Below are 13526 nucleotides of genomic sequence, written 5' to 3' on the forward strand. Positions count from 1 at the left end.
CTGCACGAATCTCGTATACTGCCATTTCCGAAGCACTTGAGACCAACGAGCGACTGTATCAATGCGGCTAATATCGGGTATTTGTTGCGAGCTGTGCTGGTCGGTGAAAGAAGCTGGCCGTCTTGCCCTACCCATGTGACCGTCTTACTCCATGGGGTGGGGTAAGACGGGTTTTTGCAAGGTTTTGCAAAAATAACTGCAGTTCATTTGTTGAGTCAGGTCTAAGCCTCATCTTCTGGCAAATGGAAGTAAAATGTCTAAAAAAGGTGTTCACACAGTTTCCCGTTTCTATGATGTTTCTAACCGGCCGAAAAATGGCTCCAAAGTTAAGGTGCCCGTCTTACCCCACTTTCCCCTAGTCCAACCATGCCCAACAACGGTGTTCTGGGGTGTGAGAGGTGGCGGGTGGGGGTATAAAACGCCCTTGATGTGTTACGATTGGACAACCGCCATGGTGAGCCGCACGAGTTAGATGGAAAATACGTACGCTTCAGTGCCCACCAACGCCATGACAAAATGAATTGGAGCGGCCAATTTTCACTGTTATGCATAACACACTACCTACTGAATACTGATCTTGGTCTGGCTTCTTTTGGAATGTTTTCTTAGCCAGGAGCGTCTTCAGATCGACCTCTATTTTCAGCTTTCAAGCTTCCATGGGTGTACTTACTACTTATTGCCCCATTATGGCCATATCTTCCCATAGGACGAATTTCAACAAAATATCAAATATGATACTCCAGTTCCCAGTAAAGCAATTGGCAGGCAGTAAATATTCCCTTTCTCCGTATTTCCCCATTTCCCCATATTCCCCTTACATTCCATATCCCCCATATTCCCTTTCCTCATATTATATAGGTGAAATATTTCTCCATACACCTCGATTCCCCTATTCCGGTGTATTCCTATTGGGGTTTCTACTACAATTGATGTGCAGTTTCCTACTACGCCGGGAATCGGTCTGCATGCCGAAAACGCTCACGCGTTCGTCAAATCCGCAAGTCCGCCATTTTGGCAGTGTGGGAAATGCGTTTGTCCGTTGGGACGTGTGAAGCGGGGTTGCGTATTAGCGGATTGATAGCGGATAAGAAATACAAGTGAAACACAATTGTGAGCACCGTGAAAATTGTGTGCAAATAGTGGTAACTCTGGGAAGCTTATGCTGTTGAGGAGGATTGTGTGACGGAAGTGAGGGGATTGGAGGGCTGTTCCAGACGGTCCGTCTGAGCGTGTTCGTTGGTCGCCGGACTTTCCAAGAATATTCTTTTTGAGATCATCTTTTGAGTGCACTTCTCCATTGGGTAAGTGTTAACTTTTTTGTCAACTCATTTTGAAATACATATATTTCTGGTTGCAGATGTCTTCACTCTTCCTGAGATGTGATGGAATCAATGGAATCAATGAATCAGTGAATGGGATCAATGGAGTGCACCATGATTCAGTTGGCCCAACATATGCACATTCTGCATGAACTGAGGGCCGGGGGGGGGGGCTGTTTGAGACCGTATCATCAGTCTGCTGTGTCCATAGGGCTGTTCGGGTCCCTGCAGCATAGATCTGTGCTGCATGCGTCATACTTGGGTGATGTCAACCGCCCGGCTCCGCCCACTCTCTGCCGGCACGCCGCGGCCTAGCGTCGCTGCAGCCTATTTCAAATGCGGCGAACCGTAGCACGGGTGGACTGGTGATTGTCGCTCAAATAATGTTTAAATTGCGTTCAAATGTGGTTACTAGCAATGTGCCACCATAAAGAGTGATAATGATACACGAAACAGCATACAAACCGCTTACAATAAGAAGTATCGGACGGTAAACTTAAATCCGCACCACTTTCGCCTCCTGCAGCACCAAATTTCGTGCTGCAGGAAAACGAAGTATGCTTCAGTAGGTGACGCCACACAGGCGGTGACGCAGTGGTGTGGGCGGGACTAATGGGAGCCGTAGCCCTCACTGCGCATGCGTGCTGCAGCATATTTCATTTTGGCTGCGCAGCCGAACAGCCCTCATGTTCCCCTGTATGATGTTGGAGTTGAACATCACCAGCATGTCCTGTACGAGATGACAGTGTGGTGCGGACCGACTGGTTCAAATCACAAATCAACAATGATTGAAGATGGTTATTAACATCATGCTGTCAAAATCATTGGTAATTATATCCCATGAAGAACAGATAGCTCCTCAATCTAAAATATGAGATTGAGATGATATTAGCATAGTTGTGTTGCTTTCATCTCCTATGGTCTGGCTTTCATGCTGCGCAGAGGGGTATCAGTATAGGATGCAGGTAACTTCTTACCTTCAAATGCTTCAATAACAATAATGCCCCAGTGTGGGTGCGAGTAAGTGGGCTAGTTAACTGTGCATGCATGCAGTGACATAATTGCACAGATTAACAGGCCTTTGTTCAGGCCTGTGGGAGATCAGCTATCCATTCTAGGTTGACCTGAAGAGCTGCGTACCCACACTAGGTTCTGTGAAGGCTACAGTGAGAATGAACACAACATACTTAGATTGAAAAACTGCTCAGGTTAATTAGTCAAATATGGTTTACTTTGCATAAAAGTGATGCAATAGGTACCTACCTATTAATTATGGTGCTAAAAAACAGTAAATCTAGTTTTAAGAGAAATTAATTAGGGTCATCTATCATTGCAAGTTCATCACTTGCAGCACCTATATTTGTGTTTGGCCTAAGGGATAGGATCAGATCCAATATGAGACATTGCTCCTATTAACCCGCGCCCTGCTGGGGGGGGGGGGGGGGGGGGGGTGTTTGAACACCCCCCTTGTGGTTTTTCGCGAATATCTCAAAAACGGCGCCGCCGTTTTTGGTACACCTTATCATGCATCAATTCTACACATGTTGTGAAAATTTCAGACCAAGGTCATTCAAGGTCAGGTCACCAGGTCACTTGAAGTGACCTCACCTCATAAAAAGTTTCAATGTCTGTCATAGCTACACCGAGTGACCGATCGCTTTGAAACTTTCAGCGATTGCTAAGAGTAATAGCATGTACAAAATGTATATCTCAGAATTTTGATATCGATGACCTAAGGTCAGGTCAATTTTGCGACCTCCCCATTATAAGTCAATGGGAGAAAATTGAAATGCGTCTCTTTTGGACGAAAGACATTATAAACACTCCCAAACACTGAATTACAAGTGGTTTAGACACACTGAACATGAAAATGGTGTCCGTGACCCCTGTTTATGCCCTGAGGTCATCTTAGGTCACGAATGGTATCTAACAGTTTTTCGCAAATAACTTTTGATAGAGGCATGCTAGAGCGATGAAAACACCTTAGATGTGTTCAGCTCGACGATACGGATCGACTGATATGCAACATGACCCTTTCCGGTCAGGTCATGACCTTGACCTGAGGTCAAATTTTCAAGTTGACCTTTCAAGGTCAAGTTATAGTTCATTCGATGCGTCTTGACGAGAGGAACACGATGCCGGTAAAAGTAAGCTCGTACAAGGCTTGGGTCAAAAGTTATTGCAGAAAAACTGTTTCCGAAAAAATCGGCTATTTTTGCAGTTTTTGCCCCCTGCAGGCAAAACCGTTGACGTTAGGTCAAATTTGAGAGAATTACTCAGAAAGGGCGGTAATAGGGCTATCGAATGCGCTTTTCCGCGGCGCTGTAGCTCTATTTGTTCCCGAGTTATGCGTTGGCTTCTTGGAAATTTTCGACATTCGACCTGGAAATCGGCGAAATTTTGCCTTCAATGACCTCTGGTGACCTGACCTTTGACCTGACCAATAAATTGACCGAAGTGATTTCGTCATTATTTTTGACGCTCTTTCGAACGCCGCCTTCCGCGTATCGCTACGTGGCCCAGGAGCCGAGTTAGAAGGGGGGGGGGTGTTCAAACACCCCCCCCCCCCAGCAGGGCGTGGAAATCCAGGACCCCCAGCCGGGCGCGGGTTAAGAAGCACTAGAGAGGGTAGACCAGCCAATGTAGGTATATTTAAATTTAGCATGCATGCATAATGAGTTGCCGACTGCATTCATGCTACAGCACATTTTGCTTGGGATGCAAAGCCAAACAGGCCTATATAAACCAGCATAGTTCAATCTGAATCAGTATTTTCATTTGTCAATTAACAGGATTTTTGAGCAGTGGGCATCCTGACTTGGGATAAAAGGTATTTAGTCAAGCAACCTGACCTGAAAACCCATTTAAGGTACCTTCATTATGCATGGAACTAAGGTGTTTTGCTAAGCTCAGGATGTGATTGCATGAGCTTACTTTTACTGGCATCATGTTCCTCTTGACAAGACACGTCAAATGAACTATACTTTGACCTGGAAAGGTCAACTTGAAAATTTGACCTCAGGTCAAGGTCTTGGCCTGACCGGAAAAGGTGATGCCGCTTATCAGTCGATCCGTATCGTCGAGCTGAACACATTCATCTCGCCAGCATGCCTCTATCAAAAGTTATTAGCAAAAAGCTGTTGCAAACTTTTTGTGACCTGAGATGACGTCAGGGATATAACCGGTTCAATGTGTCATGTTTACTTGTACCTCTGTGTTATTAATTGTTGCAGATTTGGTCAAATCAGGTTCAGTGTGTCTCTTAGCAGCTATCAGCTAGGGTTGCACGAATTGCTTATAGGCCTGCTTTGTCATATTATCAGGGAGCATCATTGATTAAAACACTGAAATAAACTCATAAAATGAAGATATTTGCTGTAAAAGAAATTAGGTGCAGATTTGGTCAAATCAGGTGCATTCGCCGGACAGCCCGTCGTGAAAACGGCTAATATAGCCCCCTGTGTATTTTCCTGAATAGCTAGAAAACGACGGCGCGCAGCCCCGCAACATTTTCAGTAGCTTGCCGGGCATCAATTTGACACCTTCACACAAAATTTCAGGTCTTAGGTTACCTTAGGGCAGGAGTTAAAGGGACTATCCCACCTTCTAAAATGTTATTAAAACCAGTTAAATTGTGCCCGACTTTATAGATTTGATGACCAGGAACACGGTTCTGGCATTTATTTTTCATTAAACATCTTAGGCTTCCCATATTCCAAACACAAACTTTCAAATATGTGACGTCGCAGCCCAAAATTACCTCCTTCCCCAGGCCACATTACTGTCATAAAGCTGATTCTTTTTACTCTGTAGGCACCACAACAAAGTTCAGACCAAGTTTTAAGCGATTTTTCAACGAACAAACCCATTTAAATCAGAATGACTAAAGGAGGTGACGTCACACTAACGGTCGCTCCATGTTGAAGATAGGGCCTTGCGCAAGGCCCATTTTCAAATGAAGGGAACGAATTTCTTCAACACCAAGAGGCCGCGGGGGTTGCAACCTAGATAGATAGTGGTTTCTGAACCTCGCCGCAAACTTGGCTATCTCAACTCAAACCCCATGTTAAAGGTGGGATAGTCCCTTTAATGAGGTCAAACTGAGGTCATGTTCGAGCAAAAATGAGCAAAAAACATGAAATCTTGAAACGCTCACAAAAGCTACAGTTAACCCGCGCCCGGCTGGGGGTCCTGGATTTCCACGCCCTGCTGGGGGGGGGGGGTGTTTGAACACCCCCCCTTCTAACTCGGCTCCTGGGCCACGTAGCGATACGCGGAAGGCGGCGTTCGAAAGAGCGTCAAAAATAATGAGGAAATCACTTCGGTCAATTTTTTGGTCAGGTCAAAGGTCAGGTCCCTAGAGGTCATTGAAGGCAAAATTTCGCCGATTTCCAGGTCGAATGTCGACAATTTCCAAGAAGCCAACGCATAACTCGGGAACCAATAGAGCTACAGCGCCGCGGAAAAGCGCATTCGATAGCCCTATTAACGCCCTTTCTGAGTAATTCTCTCAGATTTGACCTAACGTCAACGGTTTTGCCTGCAGGGGGCAAAAACTGCAAAAATAGCCGATTTTTTCGGAAACAGTTTTTCTGCAATAACTTTTGACCCAAGCCTTGTACGAGCTTACTTTTACCGGCATCGTGTTCCTCTCGTCAAGACGCATCGAATGAACTATAACTTGACCTTGAAAGGTCAACTTGAAAATTTGACCTCAGGTTAAGGTCATGACCTGACCGGAAAGGGTCATGTTGCATATCAGTCGATCCGTATCGTCGATCTGAACACATCTAAGGCGTTTTCATCGCTCTAGCATGCCTCTATCAAAAGTTATTTGCGAAAAACTGTTAGATACCATTCGTGACCTAAGATGACCTCAGGGCATAAACGGGTCACAGACACCATTTTCATGTTCAGTGTGTCTAAACCACTTGTAATTCAGTGTTTGGGAGTGTTTATAATGTCTTTCGTCCAAAAGAGGCGCATTTCAATTTTCTCCCATTGACTTATAATGGGGAGGTCGCAAAATTGACCTGACCTTAGGTCACTTATATCAAAATTCTGAGATATACATTTTGTACATGCTATTGCTCTTAGCAATCGCTGAAAGTTTCAAAGCGATCGGTCACTCGGTGTAGCTATGACAGACATTGAAACTTTTTATGAGGTGAGGTCACTTCAAGTGACCTGGTGACCTGACCTTGAATGACCTTGGTCTGAAATTTTCACAACATGTGTAGAATTGATGTATGATAAGGTGTACCAAAAACGGCGGCGCTCCGCGCCGCCGTTTTTGAGATATTCGCGAAAAACCACAAGGGGGGGTGTTCAAACACCCCCCCCCCCCAGCAGGGCGCGGGTTAACAAGCAATTTCAAAACTCCATCTGGTCGTGTAGAGAAAAGACGGCGCTACAAAACTGCAATCTGGGATTTTCAAACTTTTGAGCTTTTGACCCCCCAAATTAAAAAAAATTGGTCTTTTATAAAATAGCAAAAAAAGTTTTCGAGTTAAAAACGTATATATATGAGTTATATATATATATATATATATATATATATATATATATATATATATATAACTATAACTATATAACTATATATATAACTATATATATATAACTATATATATATATATATATAACTAATGTTGTCTACGCCTTCAAATGTACCTACGGAGACTGTGAGCTCCGTCCAGACGCAGTGTACATTGGTCACACGACAACTTCCCTCTCTCGTAGGATGACCTGCCACCTGCAATCGGGATCCCCCCTACAGCACATGCAAGATGCACACAAACGGAAACTTACTCGTACTGACCTCACCGACAATACTACCATCCTCGCTCATGAGAGTAATCGCCAAAGACTTCAAATTACTGAAGCTGTGCTCATCAGGATGCGAAAACCCCTAATTAACACTCAACAGGATCATGATGGCATACTTACATTGTGGAACCTTTTTTGATTTGTCGCTGACCTGAAACTGGGGTCACCTGCCCGGAGGGACTCCTTGTGATTATCCGTGTGTAATGATTTTTTGTGAGCTATTTTTTTTCGTGACATTAATTTTGAATTTTCGTGTGTTCATAACGAATGCGACATAGGTATATGCTTCTTACATGTTATCAATGTAATCAGCTATGAGTAACGACTAGTATCGACCGAATGTTATCATGTTTTCAATGCAATCAACTATGAGTAACGATTAGTACCGACCGATCTGCAATGTATCATATCAACATCATCATTGTATCACTCATTATTTTGCTCCTTGATAATGTCATAAGTTTGACGAAACGTTGGAATAATATATATATATATATATATATATATATATATGTTTGTAAACTTCGGCAATAAATCTTCTTTTAGACAAAGACCATTAAACGTAATAGCACTTTCACATTTCGAAAGCTTTGTCTGTGTTTTTATGATCTTATTGACTATTTTCTTGCTGTTTTCGTCAATACGATGTATCAGATCGGCAAAGTTCATGTAAAAATATTCGTTAAAGTTCGACGCGTTTCGAATGTATTATACATTCATTTTCAAGTACACTGTGAGACACTCGTTCAAATAATGCGTACATGGACACGATTGAAAAACAATATACAGGTCACGAGTAAAATCATAAATAACACTTTCAGTTTCAGCGCGCTACTACAACAGTAAATATGATCACGTCACACATAGCGCTAGTCGGGTTGGGTTGCTTGTGTTGGTGTTGTTCTGCGTGTTTGTGGGTGTGATGTGTGCTGCATTGTACCCCAGAGAGCCAGTTTTTCTAGGCGTGCGTTTTTCTGTTCATTGATGCTTGGTGTGTGGTCTCTGATGTGTATGGCCTCTGTGATCTCTACGCGTCTGGGGTCACGGTTGGAGTGGATGATCGACGTGTTTTCTACCAGGTGTTCTCTTGTCAGTCTAATGTTGTGTTTCTCCAGCATGTGTGTCTTGATTGCTCCCTCCTGTTTGTGCATGGTCAGACGACGAGACAAAGTGGTGCATGTGTATCCAACGTAGCTGATGTTCTGAAGCCTGCAATCTTCAGAGGGACAGTCAAATTGGTACACTACGTTGGTACGCATGAGCCGCTTAGTCTCAATCGGGTTGTTTTTCATGACCAGATGTTTCGTCTTTGTGCCAGGGTACGTTTACGGCACGATCAAAACACATAAGGAAAACAATCCCATCAGGCCTATCATCTCACAAGTTAGCACGTCAACGTACAAGCTAGCTAAAAGACTAAATACTCTCTTGAAGCCGTTTGTTCCTTCTAAAAACAGCATCAAATCAAGCGAAGAATTCCTCGATTTACTACGGATTAAGAAACCCCAGGGTGAGATCGCGTCCATAGACGTAGAAAGCTTATTCACCAATGTGCCGGTCAACGAAACCATCGAGATCATCATCGAAGAAGTATACCGGAAGAGAAGCAACGGTCTCGACAAACTCGCACTAGCACCAGAAATTTTGAAGAATCTTTTGTCATGTTGCACCAAAGAGTCCCCCTTCCGCAGTCCAGATGGCAAACTATACATCCAAACCGACGGAGTGGCAATGGGGTCCCCACTTGGCCCGCTATTTGCGGAGTTCTACATGTCGCATGTGGAAGAAAAAACATTTGAGAATGCCGATGTTAAACCGACGACGTACTGCCGATACGTGGACGACATCTTCTTGGAGGTCAAGGACCAGGACCACCTCTCCGGAGTCATTCGTGAACTTGAGAAAAACTCAGTGTTAAAGTTTACGTATGAAAACCACGACAACAAACTAGCATTTCTTGACGTTTGCATAGAGAGGACACCCGATAGGTATATTACAAGTGTTCACGTAAAGGCTACCAACACAGGAAGGACACTGAATGCGAGAAGTGAGTGCCCCTCAAAATTCAAAAACAGCGTCTTACGTGCATTCGTACAAAGGGCCATCAAGACCAGCTCCACCTATGAACTCATGAACAACGAATTCAACAGAATCAGACAGGTTCTCATCAACAACGGGTACAAGAACACCGAGGTGGACCTTGAAATACGCAAACAACTCGACAAACAACGCGTACAAACACCGACAGAACCAGAACCAAAGCCGAAGATACACCAACTCTACTACAAGAACTACATGAACTCTGAATACAAGACCGATGAAAAGATTTTGAAAAACATCTTGAAAAAGAACATCAAATGCAAGAGAGACGACGAACGTGTTCAAGTCAACATATACTATCAGAATAGAAAAACCCGTCAGCTCGTCATGAAGAACAGCCCTTCCGTAGTCCAGCCATCCAACCGCACCAATGTAGTGTACAAATTTTCTTGCCCTCACGAGGATTGTAGGCCTCGAGACACATGCCACATTGGTGCCACCACGACGACACTATCTCGTCGCCTCACCATGCACTTACAGGAAGGGACAGGCCCAGTCGAGCACTGGTTACAAAAACACGAACAAAAGCCAACACACAAACTTCTCAAACTCAACACAGACATACTAGACAGTGCAAACGATCACTATCGCCTGTTCATTCACGAAGCACTGCATATCAACAGGCTGAAGCCCACACTCAACGTACAAAGGCAAACGCACGTATCACTGGCCCTATGGGGTGTCTGATGTTGAAAGCTTGCAACTTGCAATGCCAACTGAAGATGCCTCAAACCAAACATCAACTCTTTGCGGCGTTTCTTTACTGCATGTGGTGATACAAATGTGAAGAAGTAGTATTTGTGTGCAAAGTATCGTGAACTGTATCCCTAGCGTAACTATTATGCGAGAGACATTTAGCAAAAACGAAGGTTTCGAATACTGTCAGTCACATGTTTTATGATAATTTAAATAGTGCTATATCTCAAGCGACTCTGTAACTTGAAATAGCTATAGGCAGTGTTATATCAACATATAATGTAGATCTTGAAAATGATTGTGAAAATACAATCGAAACGCGTCGAAAGATAAAATATGATTATATGAGTGTCACTGATATTTTGAGCACCTTACCAACTGTGATCAAACATAACTTTAACAAGATCCAAAAACTCAACAAGAAACTTAGCAAAGCAAAAAGTGCAGTACTGTTTAATGAAACTTGTCTCAATGAAATATATATATATATATATATATATATATATATATATATATATATATATATATATATATATATATATATGATATTCCCTGCTTTCTTCGATCTACATAACAAATTGTAGATCTTATGTAGATCGTTACCTCCTTTTATGGCCAAGTTATAGCGAAAAAGCTGCTCCATAGGGGAGCAGCTTTTGTAGCTAATGGAGGTATAGAGCAGCAAAAAGCTGCTCCATACCTCCATTAACTCAATTTTTAGCAATTCTAGACCACGTGGCGCAAAACAAAGACCACCATTAGACTCCCCGTGACCAGCTGCATCGAATCGATACCCATTTTATGCAAAAATATCCAATTAGAAATTTGACCTAATTTGACCTGACCTTTATTTGCATTTTGCACGTGCAGTGGGGGTCACTCACATAGATCAAGAGTATCCGACCTTTGGTAGAAGGGATGCAGCTACCCTACAAAAAATTGCCGCAAGACAATCGCCCAAGCGGCTGCTAAGATATGAGCCTCTCAAAATCACTACTTTTGCAAAACAGTTTGAACACCCTTGACTTTTCACGTGGCACGTGCCACGACGGTCACCGAGATGTATCAAAAGTAGTCAATTACGGGGCAAAAGGGATGGGGCTACCTAGCAAAAAAGACCGCAGGCCAATCGGTCCAGCGGTTGCTGAGATATAAGTCTCTCAAAAGCGTTACAGGCCGGGCCGCTCATACTGAGATTTTTCCGTTATATTGAAAAGACTTCGCTTCGCTCGCTGCGCTCGCTCGCTCGTAATCACTTTTAACATGGGGGTTTTGAACTGGAATAACATTTTTGTAGCTTGAGCTGAGACTAGCACAAATCAGAAGCTTTTACGGCCCAACGATCACCCTAGGCAAGGATATTCCATTTCTCGTTTCGGAAAGAGTGCCTTGTAGAGGAATGTGTGCCTGGTAGAAAAATGCAGCCACGTCATTGTCAGCCAATCAGTATGCTGCTTGCAGCCAATGCAGCATGCGTAGATTTGAACTACGCAATATGATTGGTCAACGCGTAATAAACTTCCGCGGCTTTTAATGTTTTATATTAAAAAGAGGTTCTTTTGTAAATGTTAGGTAATTATTTTATTTTCTGATCATTTTGAGCATGAAATATCATGAAACAGCAGCAAAAATCTATTTTAGGGAAAGTTGTATATTCCCTTTTCGCAGGCTGACGTAGATTGGTTATCACTTTGCAAGTCACCAAGTGACGGGAGTAGGGTACTTGTCTCGAGTACAGTCCGGATCTCGTGCGGTTCTTGCTTTGGCGATGGCCTCTTTCCGACTTATCTGGCTACCGGATGTGACACTGTCAGGGTAGTTGGGTTTTCGTGGCTGCAAGCGGACTCTGTGCCTCGCTGACCCTCTGTTTTGTATTGTATGTATTTCCACGCACTGAGTAACGGAGGAAACCGGCAGTTCCAAAGAACTGATAGCGATAGCGAGTGCTCTTGTGATCTCACTGTAACTCTTGAGTTTTGTCACGGGTGGCTCCGTGATTTGGTCGGTTTCAGTCGGGGGAGGTTTGGTCAATCGTTGTCATTTTTAGCACATGCCATTTTTGGCAACCATGTGCCAAAAATGACAACGCTATCAGCTATTTTTTGGCAACGATGAAGCCGATTTCACTCCTCAGCGAGGAAATCACGATTTTGGAAATACAAGCACTGATTTTGGAAAAGAAGTGCTGGCACCTGGTGCAAGAAGAATAAACCAGCTTTAATATGGCCGTTGTTTGTATGGTAGTCCAACGTTGACGTATCCCCCTTTTTTGTGGCCTGAAGTTGGAACTTCAATTTGCACCATCCGAAAATGATCAATATTGATCGAACACATAATTTTGATGAAAACAAGAATATGTTGAGTTGAAAGAGGAGGCGATTTCATCCAGATGTGGTGGTGGTTTACTTCTTGAAATTATTTTTGTTTATGACGACCGCCATGTAATGACGGATGATGCACGGCCGTCAATTAGCAAAAATAATTTCAAGAAGTAAACCACCGCATCTGGATAAAATGACCTCCTCTCTCAGCTTAACATATTATTTTTTTCATCAACATCATGTTATCGATCAATACCGATCATTTTCGGATGCTTCAATTTTAAGTTTTAACTTCAGGCCACAAAACAAACCACCATACAAACAACGGGCGTATTAAAGCTGGTTTATTCTTCTTGCACCAGGTGGCAGCACTTCTTTTCGGAAATCAGTGCTTATCTTTCCAAAATCGTGATTTTCTCGTTGAGGAGTGAAATCGGCTTCATCGTTGTCAAAAATAGCAGAATCGTTGCCATTTTTGGCACGTGTGACAAAAATAGCACGTGCTGAAAATGACAACGATTGACCAAACCTCCTCTGATTGGTTTTGCTCAGCATGTCCGTAAAATGGTCGGGCTGCCAGCTCAGGTGGGAAGAACAAACCAATAGCAGATTACTGCTGAGCTTTCGGGGCTCAAAGGGCCTCTGAACTTTTAATCACAATAAGTGCAAAATATATCAAGAGGAGTTGTTCAGGGAGGCCATCACAATAAGTGCAAAATACAACCAGAGGAGTTGTTCAGGGACAAACAGCCAGAAAAAGTCGGTAACAGCTCAGCGCTGTAGGCGATTACGAACGTTTGTTATCAGGCCCGCGGCTGTTGTCGGCAAAATCAGAAAATCGCCCTTGCCTGATGGCGCAGTCTGCCTAAAGACGAGTCATATTACTTTACCACACAGTGCAACTTTATTAGTGCGGTTGTCTGGGTGGGGTGACCGTTAGCGCTGAGCAGGGAAGAGCGATCAATGAAGGTTCAACGCTGGCTAGTTCCTAGGAGAGAGCACGAATATCACGTCAAATATGCACGCAGTGCATACATGTCACTCGTCAACCGACACAGAAGGTTGGTTACTTAGTTAACCATCATTAAAACGATAGTCTGCAGCACACCCACTCTCGTTTATTAGCTCTGTTGATAAAACATCGTACTCTTGGTGGTGAGAGTCCGGAATTGACATACAGTTATACTCCAGACGAGGATGGTTTGCGGCGGGTGGAGCAGCCTCAGCCAAACAGATCTGTGGAATGTTGTTTGGTGAAGAGTAA

At 43.5% G+C, this 13526-nt stretch overlaps 1 protein-coding gene across 1 annotated transcript in view; it reads left to right on the plus strand.

Annotated features, from left to right (window-relative positions):
• The first annotated feature begins 984 nt into the window (after positions 1-984).
• Positions 985-13526, plus strand: part of LOC122378477 (E3 ubiquitin-protein ligase RBBP6-like) — a 34258-nt gene continuing 21716 nt past the window's right edge. Inside the window, exon 1 of the mRNA XM_043359585.1 lies at positions 985-1301. The gene's annotated coding sequence lies outside the window, so the exon portion shown is untranslated. The remainder of the gene's footprint in view (positions 1302-13526) is intronic.

Source organism: Amphibalanus amphitrite, unplaced genomic scaffold, assembly GCF_019059575.1.
Source record: "Amphibalanus amphitrite isolate SeventyFive unplaced genomic scaffold, NRLGWU_Aamphi_draft 000007F_arrow, whole genome shotgun sequence".
Lineage (NCBI taxonomy): Eukaryota > Metazoa > Arthropoda > Thecostraca > Balanomorpha > Balanidae > Amphibalanus > Amphibalanus amphitrite.